Consider the following 20,418-nt stretch of genomic DNA (forward strand, 5'->3'; position numbering starts at 1 on the left):
ACCTTACTTGATTTTGGCATAGCAACAAACCACTTGATACTTTCCAAAGACTAAAATACACGATTCCCAATTCTGCTCCCGAGGGTTGAGAGGAGAGAGAGGGGCAGTTCTATTGTATGAGCAGAACTCATTTCACTTGGATACAACCTTTGTTTGCAGTGATGGCTCTCAAAGATCAAACAAAAAAGCAACTAAAAGTATTTTAGCAGCAAAATTCTCCAAGCTAAGAGAAATTACTCTGCTGACAGTAAAGGTGTTCCAGAACAAACTTGGCTCAAATTAATCGCAATATCAGAGTATTGTATTAATCTTTTCAAAGTAGTTAATTTTTTCCAAAATATGATTGGATAGTCAAATTGCTGATCGGCTGCAGCACATTGCTCCCCACAGAGGCTTTGATGAAGTGAGAAAAGATTTAAACAAAGAACTGCTTCTTATAATTAAATAGAAAGACTCCAATAACTTTGTTCTTTGGGATGAAGATGGGGATAATTTTCATTCAAACAGAGCCCTGTAAGCAGGTCCCATGTTCAAAATTCTAATTAAAGCTTAAATTAATGTCACTTGATAGGATTTCAAAGTAGAACTCGCTTTTTGACATTTAAGAACCTTCAAAACTATATTTCATCTAATTGCATTTCAGGGTTTCGATTTTAATTGATCCATATCTATGGTTTTAAACGGCTAAATATATTTCTGTATCTTTGTCGTTTTGTTGAAATAATAACCTCCCCACCTTCAAAAGATGTATGTTACTATAATCTTCCATCTTCAAGCCACCATTATTACTACAAGCCTCTGTAATTACTACTGCTTCAAGCCAGGAACACTACTGAAATTCTTACACTGCTTAGGGGACCTTTAAGGAAAGTTTCCTATGATGTAGGCAAGGAGTGCATGATGAACTGATGCAGAAGTCACCACCACCTGCTCCAGTGGGACTGTCCTCCCTGCCACAGGGCTGCCACCAAGTGCCTTGTGGGAAGGAGAGGAGAAAGTTGATGGGCAGGCAAAGAAGATATCAGGAGTCTGCTCCTGTCACTGCTGGATTCTCTCTGCAGTTTACCTGGTGGGAAGGATCCTGGTGACTTGCTGTGTGTGTGTGTGTTGCTGCTGTTACATATTGTTGCTGTTGTTGCTTAACAGCAGCAGCAGCAACAACAACCACAACCCTGTATTCATATTACTTGTAAGCCACATTGGAAAGATCTGTATCATGAGAAAGTGAGAAATAAATAAATAAATTTTAGTTAAAGAATTTTGCTACTGGTTGTCTAGAGCAAATGGTGGGGTACCTCTGGCCTGCAGGTTTAAACAGGCTCTTCAAGGATCCTAATTTGGCTTGTGCAGATGGTTTACACAAACAACGCATGCCTCCTTTCACATCTGCAATGGAACAATTGTTCCCAATGGCTCCCAATTGTTCCCCAGAAAGCTGGACTCCTAATAGGCACCTTTCAAATTTGATGAAAACTGTATGACCAATCCCAGTAGTATCTGCAGTAATCATTGATGTGGGGCCAAATGTACCCTTTGGAATTAAGTACCAGGGAATGGACACTACCCCGAGAATCCCCTTTTCTAAAATCCTCATCAATCTTTCTGTACTAGAGCCTCATCATTAATGAGTTTCTGTAATCAGAAAGATACATGGGGTGTGGTGGGGAGATAAATACTCTCTCAAGCTTTCTCTCTCTCTCTCTGTCTCTATACTAGATAAAGTCGAGGGAAGTTGTCATGAATGAGTATGAATCACGGAAGTACATTCTCAGAGAATGAGGAACAGATGGGAGCTGATCCCCTAAGTCCATGGTCTAGGCGTATGGGGGGGGGGTCTTCAAGACAGAATATGTCACAAGAGGAAGTTGGGCTGTTTCTGGTCTCACCGGAAACACCCTCCTTAGAAGGGACATCTTTGATTTATGGACAGATGGCTGTGATCACCGCTCCGATGAACTCTGTTTGTTTTTGCAATGAATCCTCTTTTTAATTAACAATGCTCGTTTGTTATCAAGACTCCCTGACAGAAGTGCTACATCAGCCCTTCCTTATGAGCAGTGCTCCCCGCCCCCTCTAAAACAATGTTTAGGGGTTCTCTCATTTTCCTACTCATATTGAAAAACTGCCCCTCAATGAGGCCAAACTTAGATCCACAAAATGTTTAGGGGTATGCATACCTCTGCGTCCCCCCAGAAAAAAGCACTGCTTATGAGTATCATGTGACAATTCTGCAGGTTAGGGTTGTATGCAGGGCACGGGAAGCATTTTAGGATCTAGTGCTGTGGATGTGGGCTAGAGACAGTATTGCTCTTTCGTAGCTTCACCCCACTACTCTAGTCATGTCCCTCATCCCTGAAACTAGGAAGATATAACCTGGTCCCTCCAGTGCTTTCTCAGAACCATCAGGTCCAGCCTCGGACTTGGGCCAAGTACCTTGCTATCCCAACTACAGTGATCATTTGGACTAGGGGTAGCAAATGTGATGCTCTCCAGATGTTGCTGGACTATAGCCCCCATCATCTCTGAGCCTTGGAGGCACTGGCAATGGGATTTGTAGTCCAACATCTGGCACAGTGGCCACCCATGAGTTAGACACACCTTAAAAATGAAGCACACCCAGAAGCTTTCCCACCTCACCTGGCATTCTGTTTTAGAACTGATTGAAGGCAAGAATCATATTTGCTTAATGCTTCCTCCCCTCCCCTCCCCACTCTGGAAAATAAAATAAAATACAGTGATGAAAACTAGTCACTACTGCAAACAACATAAGAATCAACAACTCCACAGAATATGACAGATAATTAGCAGTAGGAACACATTAGCTGCTCTTAATAAGAAATATGCCACTTCCATGCTGGAAAACCTTACTTATGAATGATTCAAATCTATGAGAGTCACCAAGTGATTCATCTTTTCTTATCAACAAGATTAATTCTTTGCTTTATTTTTTAAAAAAAACTTTCTATGCTCTGACTAACCTTCTTCAACAATACTTTTCCTTAACCTTCAACTGAGCTTCTTTAGATTTTCAACAGAAAGAGCTTATGTATGTTTTCTTTTAAGAATGACTTTCTCTTCAATCTAACATTTGCCTACTCCCTAATTTCACCTCATATGAAACTGCAGGCTTAAAAAAAAAATATTGTTGGAAAGTTTGGCTTGTTTCTTCAGTCACAGAATTAACCTGTGCCCAAGTTAGGCTCAGGAATCTTCAGTTCTACTATTACCACCACCTTTTCAATTTTCCACATGCCAAATCGAACTTTATGTGCAATTTCCTATATGTCCAGTGCAGTTCACTATGCAATAACAGCAGCAAAAAACCCAACCATATAAATGCATCATTACAAGAAACAGTCAAATACAAATTCATTTCAAAGTGCAATATACCCATCTCAATAGAGAATTCATTTTGATTATATCGACATTATAGCATTTAAACTCATTACAGAGGATGCAATATCAATCCTTAAATCGCACACCAATATTATTTATCAATTGTTAAAACATATAAATATGAAAACACCTCTCAGTTCAGTCAGGTATTACTAAATAATATAACCAGCAGTCATTTGTTTATTTATAGCTCACATTTCTACTGGGATACTTCAAGATGGTTTACAGTGGAAGCTATAAAAAACCACAGCAGGTGTGGTGTAGGTATGTGTGAAGATATGTTGCAAATATATAGTATAACATTAAGGCTTAACCTCAATAAAAAACAGCAAGAAAAACCTAGATCAGACTACTAAACTAGCCGATATAAACTCACAGAAGCAGAGAAAGAGAGCGAGAGAGCGGATGGGGTGATATAATTATGGCAGGGGGCTGAGACATGGACCTGTGGTTGTCAGGAGAGGATGCCAATAGCAGGTCAGCAATAACTTACACAGCTTCAGTGAAGCTAACTATTCAAAGAAACAAGACAGCTTGAGAGGCCAGGCCAGGCCAGGAGAGCACAGAAACACTTCCTGCCCTATGAGGCAGTTGGTCCCCACCTTCCCACAGCTGCCTAAGTCTCCCCTTCACCGTCTGACATTTCCTCCTCCCACTCTGTTCCCTCTTCTCACTCTGACCGCTCATCATTGTGCCACCACCAATCACCTGGCTCTGAGCCTTCTTCCCTTTGGGATTCCCCAGCTGGTGCCCCTACCACTCCACTGAATCCTGCCAGTGGTTCCCCAGAGGTTGTTGCATGGCCAATGGTCAGAGATGATGGGAATTTCAGTCCAACAACATCTGGAGGGCCATAGTTTTCCAATCCCTGGCTTAGTATGATCCAAACGAGCATCTGTCTGAATGCTTTAGTTGAAATTTCTGCATTGCAGAGAGTTCCACAGGGGTCCCTTCCAACTCTACAATTCTATGATCTCCAGTCAAAGATCTAATATGTAAACCAGTTTTTCCTGTTAGCTGCTGTTTGTTTGACCATATCACATGGCTGAAAGGAGTCCTCAGTTTTTTATTTAACAATTTGGTTCAATAAAGCAATGTTTATCCTTATTTCTGTGGGAAGAATAACTCATAAATTAAGGGTATCTCGGGGTGCAGCTAAACCTATGGATTTTGCCTCCATTTGACAACTATTTGTTATTTATATGACAAGTCAAATACAGGGATGGCAAATCTTGATGAAACATGGCATTGTTTGGTATTCATAACATTTGTATCAGGGCCAGCCCACCCATGAGGCAAGGTGAGGCAACTGCCTCAGGTGGCAGGATCCACAGGGGCATCAGATCCTGATGTAGATATTTATTTCCATCCTTGTTGTTGATGTAGATTTTCACTTGCCCCTTCTTCCCTGGCGGTGAGGGGGCACCATTTTGGCATTTGCTTCAGGAGCCAAAATGTTTTGGGCTGGCCATTTTGTATTCTCTTTGTCTCAGGTTGGTTTTTGTTGTAAAATTTGATTTATTGTGTTGTCTCTCAGGAATGTACTTCATTTTATGTGGTAACAGCTGTGAGCTCAAGTTTTTTTTTTTTGGTACAGTTTTTCATTTTTTTCTCCTTTTGTTATTTTATTTAAAGTTATATTTCTTGCTAGACTGTTATTTCAACTTCATAATAAAGCTTTGTGTGTTTTTTAATTTTCCTGGTGATCTCCCCCCAAATACTTTATGAAAACTTGTATTCCTGTACATACATACAGCACAGCTAGTAACAGTATACATCTGTAAATACTGTTCTTATTAAGGGATCTACAAGAACTAGTCTTTGGTTTCCTGAAGAATGTGTAAAGGAAATTATGTTCCACCATTCTGCCACAAATGTTTCTTTGTTTTGCTCTTCCTGCCAGTCTTAATTTGTGAGTCAGTTTTTTCTATAAGGGCAATACACCATGCTCTCTTGTACCAGGCATTCAGGTTTACACCTTACAATATGTGACTATAGCCATATGTGCAGCCACTAAGAGGAGTCCAATTATTAGTTTATCCACCAAGTCCCAATTCTCATTTAAATACAAATTCAGTAATGCAAACCCAGATAGTTGCATTCTGAACCGATCGAAGCCTTTGGGTGGTCTTCAGTTATCCTCCTTTTAGTAAGACCTTTAGGTGATTCTATACCTTGTCCCTTCAAGTCATGCTTTTATCATGGGTCTGGCCAGCATAATCACCCCCAAAGGACTTCAGGTGTTTCGTCCTTTGCTTCCAGCAATGTGTAATGTTGTCCCATCACTGAGGAAGCCCAGACCATGTAAGGAGGCAGCTGTTATGAAATAAAACTGTGGCTATAGTTCATAAGCTTTAGAAGCCGCAGCTGAATTATACAACTCACAATGGCAAATTGAAGAGCCAGCAAACAATACATACTCCCCCCCCCACTCCAAAGAGCTTCTTCAAAACTCTTTTCAAACCTTAATTTGTGTAGGAACATGCTCAAGAACTGAAAACATCTATGCCAAAGAACAAATGACTCACTTAGCACTACAGATTACCCTCACCCAGAATCAGCCTGAGCTTTTTATGTACCCTCTCTGACTTTCAGAGTATCTGATTCTACATACAAGTAAACAAAACCCAGAATGCTTGGATAACTATGGCAAACTCCAGTTTGTAAAAATTAGGATGCACCACATAAATACATTTATCACCCAACAAATAAAGTCTGAAAGTCTGAATGTCACTGATCTTGAATTCTTTACTATTATTATTATTATTATTATTATTATTATTATTATTATTTCCCGAAGCTACTCCCAGCTCTCTTTTGACAGATGTGTTATGCTGCATTTCATTACTTTCTGTCCTTACCTTGTTCTTCTTTTGTTTCAGATAAATGATGATGCTTTCAGGAAAGATTAAGCACTGCCAGGCAATAAAGCAATGGTCCAAACATAGCTTTAATTGGAACTTCAGATCCTGCAGGAAAAACCAGAAATTAAATCATTAATAATATGATTTTTACCAACTGACACAATACTTCCACAGATCTGGAATTTTAAGCAAGCTTTTGTTGTTGTTGTTTCCTGATCTCAAATGCTTGTTACCACTATGTGCTCAACATTATCAAATCACACTGAAATCCTCACCAATAAGTCGTGTCCGTTGCTCTGGAAACTGATCACTGGCTCAGTTGGGTGGGACTACAGCTGCCTCCCCACCCTCTAACATCTGCTGCCTGAAGCAGCCATACCACCCTGCCCAACGATAGGACTGTCTCTGCCCTGCATACCAAAATGGTGTTTACTGCTGTCAGCATGGTCAGAATAACTGCATGCACACCAGTGCCAAATGCTACCACTGTCAGCTACCATCTTTGTCCCTATCAATTACACATTGCTCACCCAGCCCCAAGTGGTCATGACTGCAAAGCTGAAGCTCTAAATGCATGAAGGCTTTCTGTTTTGTAATAAAATGTGGGACACCCAGTGGATTAGGCATCTTCTTTTGATTTTGGGGTGTGTTGGGATGCATCTGCAGAAATATAGGCAGGCACTTTTGAATGGCACATAGCAGCTATGCAGGGAGTGTTGGGGAAGGGCCTTAACTCTGTGATAGTTCATATGCTTAGCATGCAGAAAAACCAGGGTTCAGTCCCTAGCATCTCCAAGCAGGGCTGGAGATTGGAATAGGGAAATATTCCTGCCTAAACCCCAGGAATGCGGCTGCCTATCAGTGTCAATGCTACTAAACCGGGTGGATAAATGATATGACTTTCTTACACTGGCATACAGAACCTTTCATCTGAACACAACACTACATTAAAACATACAAAAGTTAAAATACTACAGCAGATTAAAATCCCTTCAACTTTCTAAGCATATTTATTTCTTTATTGATAAATAATAATTTTATAAATAATAAATCAAGATACACCAGGATGAGTGAATTGGAAAACAGGAAGACCTTGGACTGTCAGCGATCAGGTGGGACTATACTGGCATAATTACTTCAACCTGGATCAGGTGGGGCTATGCTGCTTTGGCCAGCAGAACTTAAACTGGTGGAGCTTATTGTATTTATTACAATTATATCCCATCTTTCCAAGGAGCTGAAGGTTGTGGCAGTAGTGGACCCTCAAGCTTGAACCATAGCTGTCAACCTTTCCCTTTTCTTGTGAGGAATCCTATTCGGAATAAGGGAATTTCCCTTTAAAAAAGGGAAATGTTGACAGCTATGGCTTGAACTGTTGTGGGGACCCCTTCACAACCAGCAGCGAGGTCTGGGTAACCACGGTTATCTTCCTCAGTAGGGTTGTTCCAGGACAGATACCACAATTGTTTGGGTTTTCCGATATCCTCTTAAGTAAGGGCCGTGGCAGGTGAAGGGAGGGCCACAAGAATGACCCAGGAGACTGGTATTGGGTTGAAATAGGCCACGACCTTTTTGATTACAGGAAAGGAGTAGGTTTGGCAAAGGCATTGGGTATGCATCCTGCATCAGGCAGCCCGCCTGCTACCTGATAGGAACCTGGTGGGGTTGAACTTGTGCTAGGGAGTTGCCCCCAACATGGATTGGAACCCACAACCCCACACAGACCACCATTGGGAGAGGTGTACGGGCCCACGATCGGCCAAAAGGGTGGCTGACACCTGGCCACCCCATTAAATAGGCTGGGGTGGGCTGCACACATCCCCAAGCTCCAGCTACTGACTCACAAACTTTGGGATTGTTGAAAAATATAAAACAACAACAACTACAACAACAAAATAATCAATTTGAGTTCTGCAAATCAAATTTGGTCTACTAAACCCAAAATTTTAAAGCAATGTGGATGAAAGTCACTTTGGGGGCCACACCGTGAATAGGGGCCCCAAAGCTTAAGCTTCATTAGTTTCATATTAGATCCACCCCTCTTTCCCCCCTTCTACTTCTTGATTCCTGCATTACAGGGGTTGGATGACCCTTAGGGTTCCTTCCAGCTCTACAATTCTGTGGCGCTAACCCTGTGAGGAAGGTTAGGCTGAAAGTGAGGGACTGGCCCAATGTCACCCAGTGAGCTTCATGGCTGAGTGGGGATTTGAACCATGGTCTCTCAGGTCCTAGTCAAGCACTGCAATCACTATACCACACCTTCTCTCAAGCATAAGCCTCAAAAATGCTGAGGGTGGGATGGGGCAAGGAGAGACATTTATTCCAAACCTGTTTTAGCTCAACAAAGCCCAGTGAGAACAACACCAGTGAAAAGGATGGCGTAAGTCAAATGCTGTTTTAAAGGTTTGTTTCCACTCTGCCAGCTCAGCCAGCGATACCCACACTTCTGAACACAGCTTGGAACTTACGCTGACTTTCTGTACATATGATTGCTCTGTTAATATCAGACAGTAAATTTGCAGTCAACCTGAGCTTCTTTCCTGGGCATATTGTGTCCTATTTATTTATCCCATCCTATCTCCCTGCTAGGCTAAACCAAGAGCTCTCAGGACTGCCTTATAAAAATATAGGTTATCACCCCCACCACCCCTCCCTTCCCCTGACCCAGGGAAGAATTTAATCAGTCTCCTGAGGGGGAGATTTCATTGTCTGAGTCATTGCTGTTCCTGCTGTCAGCATGCTTAATTGAGTTCTTTCATAGTTGCTACACGTGTCCACTGGCACTAATTATACAGTGATCAATTCCTCTCACTAACAGTATTTGATCCATAGCCACTCCTTGACAAACTGAGAGTGAGTATTGGACTACACTGTTGTGTCAGTCACCTTGATTGAAATGTAAAGATTGTTTTGAAAGGAATAACAAGAACAATTGCATCACCTGTTGCACATTGATTGGAATGGGGGAAATGTTAAATGACCATTTTTCTGGGTGTTTCGGAGAATGCATTTGCCACTCTCCATGACACTGGACAACAATGAAGTAGGCTTGTAATGTGACTGTTGAAGGGAGGACAAACTAACACTTTCAAGAAAAATCTACAGGTGACTACAAAAAAAAAGGGGGGGAGGAAGGAAAGGAAAGGAAAGGAAGAGCTTCTGGAGATTTGCAAAATATGGATTGTTACAGTGGAATCTACAGCTGTTAAACTGCATGTAAGGACTTTTCTTGATTGATTGATTGATTTGATTGATTTTTGATTGATCAAGAGGCATTGGTCACCTCCCTGACCCAGCCAGCTGTTACCTCCCTGCTGCAAGTGGTCGCTCTGGCCAATCCGAGCACCTTGTCTACATCCTCAAACCTTACCAACTGAAACTCATCCAACACAACAGGACTATACTGTGCTCTGGACACCCCATGAGATTCATCTGCTCTAATAGCAAAGTCAAGGTCTTGGTGGATTCAAGCGATTTTAGTTTTGAGAAAAGGCAAGTAAGAGGTGACATGATAGAACTTCATAAAATCATGCATGGCATGGAGAAAGTGAAGAGAAAAAAGTTTTCCTTCCTCTCACCTAAGACTAGAATTCGTGGACATCTCAATGAAGCTGAATATTTGAAGATTCAGGACAGACAATAGAAAGTACTTCGTGCAGTACATAACTATGGAATTCACTCCCACAGGATGCCACCAACTTGGATGGCTTTAAAAGAGGTTTAGACAAATTCATGGAGGATAAGTCCATCAACGGCGACTAGCCACGATGTAGGCTACATTCCATAGACCTTGGAGGCAATGATCTGCCTCCATGGTTGAAGGCAATTATGCTTTTAGCTATTAATAGCTGGAAAAGCTCACGTCCTGATTACAGATTTACTGCAGGCATCTGGCTGGCCACTGTGGGTCAGGATGCCGGACTTCATGGGCCATTGGCCTGATCCAGCAGGGCTCTTCTTATATTCTTATTTAAGATTCTTTTGAGCTGCCAGGAGCTAAAAATGGACATGCAACACATAATCTGAACCACTAAACTATGGCCTACTTCAGGCGGGATCTACCCACTCATGCAGCATCCTGGGTCCTGCGGCTTACTGCAAGAAGAATCAGCTAGAATAAGTGGTGTCTCAACAGACAACTACAGCTCTGTTGCTTTTGCCAGTGGCTGAAGATTGGCACTACACTCGGTATATGACCATCACCATCTAGGTCATCCACTTTTCACAGCAAGTATGAGTAATGTTGGGCATCACTACACACAATCAGAAAATGAGAAAGTGTTCCAGGACCAGCTCAGGTCTGAAAGATCTAGAGATAACAAATTCAACAATGGAAGGTCTTGAACAATCCCAGCTTACAAAATTGATGCCTCTTTTTCAACCTTCTTCCCCACTCTATTTTGATGCATCTCTGAAGGGTCAAGAGTAGGGATGTCAGAGAATTGCATCAGAAACAGAAATGGGGAGTGGAAATATCTGCCATTTTCATTTTCATCCAAGGTGAGGAATGGAAATCACACACATCATTATTATTTTTTTTGCCCACATATGCTATGTCAATAATTATATTACTTTCTGTAAAGTTTTTGATATTTCCCTTCCACTGAAATGCAATTACATTAATTACATACATTTTGGCTATTGCAGATAGTGAGATGAATGATATAGGTTTTTGTCAGATGACCAACTGCATAGCTGAACAGAAGCAGCACTGATTGTGATCAACAGTGGATGGAACAGAAATTGCTGCCTCCTTATGTCCCTAGTCAAAGGGCACCACTAAACAATGCTTGGTGGGGGTTGCTGGGGGAGGATGGATTTACCCAAAATCAGCATTGGACCATTGCACCCTAACAGAAGGATTGTTTCCTAGCTCATCCTTCACCTGAAGACCACTGCTCCATGACAGAGTTTTCGTTACTCACAGCAGGCTGTGGTAGGAAGGAGGAGACAGGAAACATTCCTTCTGTTAAACTTTCATAGGTTATCTTAGGATCAAGCCCTGGTGAATAAAATAATTTTTTGGAACTAAATAAGCCACCTACTTTGTAAAAACAAGCACCATGCGTTTAAATAATCTGCTTCACTTCTTGTGGTGGTGGTGGGGTATGCACAACTAAGACATCTGTCCCTTCATTGTTAATTAGCTGAAGATGCCTGAATCTTATAATAAATCAACATATAGACATTCCATCTGTCCTAGATACAATTTTGTTCAAAAATCTGTGTGAGAGAGACATCTACTACTTAAAAATGGTGTGCATCTCACAGTTTCTCCTTGCAACACATGAACAGTCCTCCTCAGCTTGAAGCGAGACCATCACACTCATCAATATTATGATCCATATATTTTAGTGTATTTGCAATACAAACTCCTTTCATAAAAAAAACAAATCCTGGCTGTGATCACATTTGTTCTACCGCAGACTTTGACTTATAAGCTTTTAGTTTAATTCTAGAAAGCCAAATATTGGAATAATAAACTCCTTTTGATGATCATGAATAAATATAATCTACAGAAATAGAATTAATGCACCTCTATCAAGGAGAGAATATTACCTTCTTCAGGCATTATAATTCCTTGTACTAGTGTCATCATGTGAGGGAGAATGGGGATGATTTCAAAAGTTCCACCCTACTCCATTGCTGCCTATAAGTTAGGGGGTGACTGCCTTGAGAAGGGGCTGTTGTGGAGGTTTAAAGCCCAGGAAGATCAGAACTCATGGACTGTAAAACCTTGTAGGGAGCCTCCATCTTGCTCCCACAAAATGTTGTGATAGCCCCCAGATCGGACAGCATCTAGATAAGAAGTGAGGAGTGAATGGTCAGTGGTGAGATTACTAAGAAATATTTGATGGATTGATGCAGTTGTCATGCTCTTGAAGAAAGGGGGCATATACCATTCTGTACAACTGTAATGGACAACATGTGAACCTCTAGATGAGGAGCCTGTGAGTCCTTAGCTCCAGATGGGGTCAAAAAATTGTCACCTGTCCAATAATTGTAAACTATCTGCATTGACTAGTTCAAGAATGCGGGACAGTCCTCCAAATGTCTCTGGGCTGCAGTTCCCACCACTCCTGACCATTGGCCATCCTGGCTGAGGCTGGTTGGAGTCAGAGTTTGGGAACATCTGCAGAGAGGGCAGAGGTTTGCTGCCACTGTATTTATTATTTATGATATCAGCACAACTATATTATCTACACTATAATGTGATATCATTCTGATAATTTACTGAGAAGCAAATTCCAAAGAATTCAATTTGACTTTCGTCTAAGCAAGTGTATTAAAAACTGCAACCTGTGGTTTGTTATACATTTTAAGTGGTAGATAGAGTTGGCAACTGTACCTAAGGCATTGGGCAAATGCTTTAGGTTGCTAACTCTGAATGGGGCTAAATGATTGCCAGTTGGAAGCTGAAATCAAACTTCTTTTGCAAACTCACAAATTTATCACCAGATCAGGAATGGATAACCTGTGACCCTGAAGATGTTGTTGAATTACAATTGCCATTAGCCACAACTAGCATAGGCAATTGTCATGCGGGTGGTGGAGCCTGTGGGGCGATCGGGGAGGGAGGTTCAGGCACCAGAAGGAAAGGCTAGATAAAAGAAGGGTAAAAGAAGCAAAGAAAATTGTAAGCTTAATCAGCTAAGGAGAGGTATAGCTACGGCCTCAAACGATGCAGATGAGGAAGATCCCCAGCTCTGATCAGCAGTGTGAAACAGGTGCTTGGCACACATCGGGCTGTCACTTTTATACCCCCCCACAATCACCCCACTCAAAATGATTGGCCAATAGGCCTGGGGTATTGTGGTGCCACCCAGGCATGAGGGTATTACTCCGCCCACAACAGGGTGGGGGGAACTAGGTTGAGGGCCTGCCCGCAACCAGGACCATCTTTTAAGATGATCCCACTTGTTGAATTACAATTCCCATTAGCCACAACTAGCATATCCAATTGTCAGGAATAATGGGTGTTATGGTCCAACAACAGCTTGAAGGGCCACAGGTCCCCCATTCCTGGTCTACAACTCCCATAATCTCTGAGTGTTGACCTTGCTTTCTGGAGATGACAGCAGTTTTAGTACAACAACATGTGGAGGGCCACGTATTCCCCATCCCTCACTTTAGTGATTAGGGAAGGCAATATAACCTGTTAGGTAAGACTTGTGACATTGGTGGAGGGGATCGCCTTCCATTATTGCCCAGAGCTCCATAGATTCTGGGTATAGTGCTCCAAATAATGAATGTTTCAGATTAAATGGGTCCAGGAGACAGAGACTTTAGAAAACTGTAAAAAGAAATTGTCAGAAGTCTTAAAACCCATTAATAAATAAATGCAGAAGAAAGAACATTTAAATAGATCTTGTTAATTGTGTTTATCTCAGTGTGATGCCATGTCAAAGAGCCTGCAGCTAATGTAGTTTGTTAAAATCCCGATTTGCACAGCAGGAAGTGAACATTAGAAAGGAAACTCTTGTCATTACTGGCAGAAGCTGAAGAGGCTACTAACACTTGATTAAATCATTAATATATCTTTTAAAATTTGAAACACTGAATTAGAGATCTATTTGCATAGAACATCATTTTATAAAACTGCTTTCATCTTGCATTTGCTCCTCTGGTATAGCTCCATAAGCCACCATCTACGCAGAAGGAGCTCAATATGGCCCTTTTGAGGTTTATGACTTGTATTGTTGATTACTTCTTATTTAGTTGGGGAAACTCATGACTGCAGCTTAGAGCTCCAATATTTTTTTTAAAGCCAAAAAGCTCCCCCCAAAGCAGAGGTTTCTATTTTGCCTGTCAATTTTTACTATTATTAGGCTGCAATCCTACACACCCACCATGTTGATAGCTGAGTGGTGGTGGTGGTAGTGGTGGTAGGATACAGTACAGCCACCTCTCCACCGGACTGGTAAAGAGGAGTGGCACTGGTGGCGATGGCATGCTAACAGTGGTGGTCCTCTCACTGATGGTAGCCTGCAGAAAGTCCTAAAATAGGGAGTTTGGGGTGGGTGCAAGTCACCATACTTGTGTCTCTCAGGGGTACCAGCCAGGAGCTGACAGAGCACCTTCCACCTGCAACAGTCCATAGACTGTCCCATGCCTCTTAGGACCCTTCTTAGGAATGCTCTGTTATTAAATCACATGGCAGAAAATGAAGACATCTGTTTAAAAGGTTTTTCTCAGTTGCTTGCAGCTATTTCAAGAAAGAAGAGGAGAATGGGAATTAAGAAATTATGCAGAAACATTCAATGCATAGGAGGTGTGTTAGAAGGGAGCTGCCAGTTTAGCTGCTCACATATATAGGAACAACGAAGTTGTCACAGAGAACCTGATTGTTGGTTGTTCCAGAGTTTAGAACATCAGCACTGGACATACATTTCTCAACATGCCAGAGTTTCTTTCTTTCTCTTTTCAAAATTAGCAATCCTGCTTGTAATTTCTGCAAAGCAGACTGGGTTGTATCCAGTTCTGAATCATCCACCATGGGTTTTAGTCCTGTCCAGTCATTCAGCCCCACTGAATCCACAGGACTCAATTTTGAGCAGACATGGTTAAGATCACACAAGTAGCACAGCTCTTTGGATTCCAGCCAAGGTACAGGGATGGCATTACTGTTTGTATGCAAAACTATGCATCTAATATAATTTTATCTTTTTAGCTGGCAGTACAAAATGCTTGACATTGATCTAAGATTTTCTAGGCCTGAAATAATTCAGCAAAATTGTCTGCTTACTGGAAAAGCAGCTCAAAGCTGTTTCCAGGAAGCAATCTCTTTAGCCTCCTTAGCAATAACAAAGCTCAAGGCTCATCACTGAAAATGTATTAGTTTGTACATTAGCCCTCTTCACAAGAATATGCCACTCTTGGGGGCATGGAGAGCTGGTTCTCACGAATGTTTGCACATTACATCAGAAGACTTCCTTCCCTCAGGTTTATCTTTCTGCTTTCAGGAATTTTGGGGTGCAGGGATGGAATGCCATCAGTCTGAGTATTTTTCCAGCATTCAAATCCCAGCAGTTAGGGGTGTAACAACACAGCCCTTTCTAACCCGAACTTGTCACAATCAGTGATGTAAGTTACATAACTTGCATTTGTTTCATTGTAAAGGAAACATCAAAACAAATGTTTAAAAAGTGTTTAATTTCATTGCAGACTTCAGAATATTAGTGATGTGAATGAATACCAGTTATATTCACTTGACTGATTTCCGTTCCTGACCACAGACAAACATGCAAACAACAGCAATTTTCACTTCCCTTTCCATTTTTGGCAGAAGCATCTGACATCCCTAACAGCACCATCTCCAATCATGCAGGAATGCTCTCTAGTTCTCTTCATTTATTCAACATCCCCACTAATTGTATTAGGGGAATTATTAGCTCATTTGCCCTGTCTAGACCTATAGACCTCCACAGCTGGATGTGCCACCTTCCATGTGTTTGGAAGGGAACTTCTGTTGTAGTTGTATAGACTCCCTATGCAACTCAGAACCATGATCTTCCAGAACACTGCCTTCAGAATTTCCATTTATAATGTGTGGAAGGCAATGCAGCTGGTGACAGGAATGTGGCAGAAGAGGTAGGGGCCATTTGGCTCATCCCTGCTCTCCTTCTCATTGCACGGAGCTTGAAAGAGGGCTGATTTCTAGAGCAGGTTTAGCCAACATGATGTCCACTGGATGTTGCTGGGCTAAAGCCACCATGCTTGACATTTCAATATGCTGGTTGGGGCTGATAAGAGTTGTATTCCAACTATATATGGAAGAGATCGCATTAGGTACCCTTCTCTAGAGGTTTGGAATGGAGACAGTAGATATGATCCCACTCTCAGCCCATTTGTTCATGACATACATATTTCTAAGTTCTTATAAAGGGTTCTTGGACCTTCTGGGGGGGGTGTTTCTTCAACCAAGGACTTGGCCTTTTGAGCTGCAGTGTCCAAGATCTGGAAAAGCATCCCCTCCACTGCTTGCGTTAAGACAGGAAGCAAGAGACAATCTTATCTCAATGGGCTTTGATTGTTTACCCTTCTTAAGTTGTTCAATGCCCCTGCTGCTTTTTTCAAATTTTAAAGGTTGCCATTGGTTTTATTGATATTTTGTTTTTTATATTGTATATGCTTTTTACTAAATAACAGGCTACTGTTATTATTAAAACAACTCCAACAGACAAGAAAAAAACACTCACAATTACAATATTAATTAGTCCAAAAACTAATATTTGGTGTTTTTACAGCCCCCCCCCAGTTGCATTACAACATGCCTTCCATTGCCTCAGAAAGTTTCCCAAATGGAAGATGTATATACTTCTCCATTTGTTGCTTGCTTAGGCATCATTAGGGGAAATGCATGTTGTGTGTGTGTCCTGAGCATACCCAGCCCAAGGAGGACACAAGGCTGGTAGTTTAATTCTTTGTTGCCAAAGCACACACAGTAGCTCTTAAGGCACACAGTACACACATACACACTTCTTGCAACTAAATAGCTTGCCTCCACTCCACAGGCTTGTGCTTGGAGCTGGACTGTTGGTGCAACAGCATCACCCACCTCCACCCAAACTTAAGTACCCCTATCTGACAGCATGCATGCAAGCAATCTACAACTTCTCCTACATGGAAGTTGCTTTGTGTCTGTTGCTTCAAGCTTCTCCTGGTGCTAGGTGACAGCAGAGGAGGGGATTCTGCTGGCCTCCACCCCAGACACCATCTCTTCCTCTGCTCCTGATGTGTCCTTTCCTTCTTCCATCCCTGGCTCCTGCCCCATCTCCTGCACCCCCTTCCCCATCTCCTTCTGTTCAGACTCTTCCCCTCCCTCCAGATCTGGCTGCAGCCTCGTGGGAGGCACAAAACTCCATAAATTGCTGCCCCATTCCCTCAGGTCCCATAGCTTCTGCCACCCACTCTTCAGCACCCTGCCAGTCCTTTGGATTATAACCTAGAACCAAGTATTCCAAAATTTCTTAAATATATTTTAGTAAGGAAAGCAAGCTTGGATAAGTAAGAAGAAGAAGAAAAAGGGAGAGATTTCTACGCATATTAAACATGCCAGTCAAGAGAGAAAGTGCTAAAAGTAGAATTTAGATATTTTAACAAATGGCCTAATAAGGCTCTGCTTCAATAGTCTCTGAAATGCAATCTATCTCAGTTCAATAACTACAGATCATGACCAGTTAACAGTCTATATTACCAGACTTAGTTTTAAAAGGTCATGCATTAATTAGCAGGCGGCAGTTCAGTAGCTGCTCTTGATATATCCCACGAGCTTTAGATCGTTGCTTGCATTTGTGCCTGGATTAATTATGCACCTTTAAATACTGATTTTCAGTATCATCACCTGAATGACCAAGTGTCCCCAAGAGATACATTTCAACCATTTCTTTTCTTTTCCCTTTTTTTTTAAAAAAAAGGTTGATGTTTTTGCAATGGTGTCTTACACTTTCCTTTAACCTCCTCCCCCCTCCCCAGGAACATTGTAAGCCCTGAGCACATGTTACTCACTTGCAAGGCTTAAGAGAGAACAGAGTTCCACATTTATGCCTACATCCAATGTTCTGTCTCCTTGTTTTAGAAAAAGAACAACAGCCTTATATTGCTTCTCCACATCTGTAGGGGACTATGCTATCAGAACACCTGCTTTTTGCGGGGGCCTGATCCTATAGAACCCCTACAAGTGAGGAGGAGCTCATATGTTGATTTTTGCCTATTCAGACAACCATGCACAACGGGCAATTGTTAAAAAAAGGAGACCCTGTGATAGGCATGGGGCTAAAAGCATGGTCCCACTCTGCTCTGTTCATGCCCTTGTGTGTTTTTCAAGAAAATGTTAAATATGTGGAGGACTGTGGTGGGGGCAAAGGTTGAATCCCTTGCTTTGATTCCCCGCCCCCCTGCCCCTGCAACTCATATTTATCATAACAAGCATATACTAATGACGTAAACAGTGTTTTACCTAGTTTGGCCCTCAGATTTGCTGGCCACAAAGATGACTTTATTATCTCCAAAACTTGATTTTTTGTCATGACTGCTCACAAAGCAAATTAACCTTATGTTGGTTAACTCTTTTCTCCTGACATATTGGTTTTACCTTTGCATCCTGCTGACAAACTCAATAAAGAATTATGAACATAACAAAATAGGCTGAAATGTCATATCTTGTCATATCTTGCCGCAGTGACGATATCTTGTAGCAGTGACCAGATGTTTGTGGTCCTTGCTCCAGATTATTTTCCTTGGCTTCTATCATTTAAATTTTATATCATAATGTGATGATGCATGAACTTAAACAGTAAGACCACCTAATTGCATCACACATAAAACATGAACCCCTTTCCAGTCTTCCAGACCATTAGCAAACTGAAAATAGATATACATTAGAATGTACTGTGACTTAGTCAAAGTTTTATATCTGAAGCTGTGCTAGCCCAGCCATATCCTACTGGCACATGTTGAATTTTAATATACTTTATTATGGACCTTCAAATTAAAAGCTGTCAGGAGAGATAAAAGGTTGGGGATTTGGATATAAAAGTACTTTGATTAGACATAAAGGTCAGCCCGTGTGGCAAAAAGTCAATGCATCCAAATTAAGTGTAACCCTTTGTAAGGAAATATGCTAATCTCTCGTGTAAAGTACTTGCATGATTAATAGTTAGACTATTTTCTGTGATGAAATTTTAACAAGAAGATAATCCACATGTAATTTGCCTGTCAAGAATGTCTCATTTCTTGGGCTTCAGTTTATCTAGCGTGATCCAAAAGTTCTATCAAATCCATTCTCAAACAGATTTGCCTCCTGTCCTGAACACAAATCTACTTTTTAAAAACAACAACAAGAATAACACAGGATCCTAGGTATTTGTAAAGGTTAAGTATAAATTACCCTTTAATTAAATTGCTGATGAAATTGCTGAGAGTTACAATATCATTTAGTATTTCTGGGAGTGATATTAAGATTCTGCAGAACTGCTGCTGAAGAAGAAAACTTATTAAAGACTTAAAAGGGTGGCAGGATGAAAAGGGGTTTACATTTGTAGAATCTCCTGTAAAATTATGGAAAGTGACAGATTCTGTTTTTTGATCTCTGAGTCAGGGCTGCATGCTTAAACCATTGTGACACTTCAGCTGAATCTGGCATAGCCGAGAACTAATACGAAATTAATAGAGTATAATAAAGGTCTATTGGATTCCAGACTAACTTTGCAGCTTTGAAGTGAAAGAACAGAAGGCATAATTTCAATCTTTGTTTAGTGCCTTGGACAGCCAGCTCGCTGGCATTAAAGTATGGTCAGGATTAAAAATCTGATGGATAGTAGCACAGCCCCTTCTTGACAGCTTTTCTGTTCAAATACAAATTACTGTCAGAGCTCCAGAATGTTTGACGGCACATTCAGAGATGAAATATCATGACTGAAACAAGCACCGTGTGAAGCTATTATGTTTTGAAAGGAGAAATAATTACATACTGTACATCTCCTAGGCACAGATCTGAATTAATAATGCATAATAATAAGTACAATGAAAAGTATACTAATGAAATGCTACTGAACGTAACAATTTTGAAAACCATGGTATTATCAGCCTGCCATGGAAAATGTCAGTGCATGTATTTTTTATTTTAGATTTTGTTATTTTCCCCACCTTCTAAATAGATATAAGCAAATAAATGCTGCATTGACCTCATGATATATTATGAGGTATTTAAGCTTCTGCAGCATTTCATCAGGTATTTGTGTGTGTGGTTGTTGTTGCTGTTTTTTTAATATGGGATATATTTCTGAAATTTCTATTCATATGTTTGTCCTGTAGACAGTGTACCCCCTCCTCCCATAAAAAGGTATGTGTCTGTTAATCTAAAAATTGCACTGCTTGCTACAAACACAGTGCATGGGTTGTAGAAATGACCTGAAGTTGGAATGTTTTGATTATTGGTACAAGGGGAAAAATATAGGCCACATTTTATAGATCTGGCTTCAAAATGCCTCTCACAAAAGGGGCTGAGAAGTGTAATGGAATTACAAAAATTGAAGAGCTAATATACAGAGCACTGTATTCCCCATTGTGGCTGGTCTTTAATGGAAGAGAGGGCCATTTCCTTTTTCCATTATATTATGTTTTCAATCTCCTTGTATAAAAATCCAGCTGGCAAGCT

At 41.1% G+C, this 20,418-nt stretch overlaps 1 long non-coding RNA gene across 1 annotated transcript in view; it reads right to left on the reverse strand.

Moving 5' to 3' along the window:
* LOC310754396 overlaps nucleotides 1-20,418 on the reverse strand; it is a 215,624-nt gene that overhangs the window by 193,075 nt on the left and 2,131 nt on the right. Inside the window, exon 2 of the long non-coding RNA XR_014543797.1 lies at nucleotides 6,258-6,365. This is a non-coding gene — a long non-coding RNA (uncharacterized lncRNA). The remainder of the gene's footprint in view (nucleotides 1-6,257; nucleotides 6,366-20,418) is intronic.

Source organism: Podarcis filfolensis (assembly GCF_964270895.1).
Source record: "Podarcis filfolensis genome assembly, chromosome: Z".
Lineage (NCBI taxonomy): Eukaryota > Metazoa > Chordata > Lepidosauria > Squamata > Lacertidae > Podarcis > Podarcis filfolensis.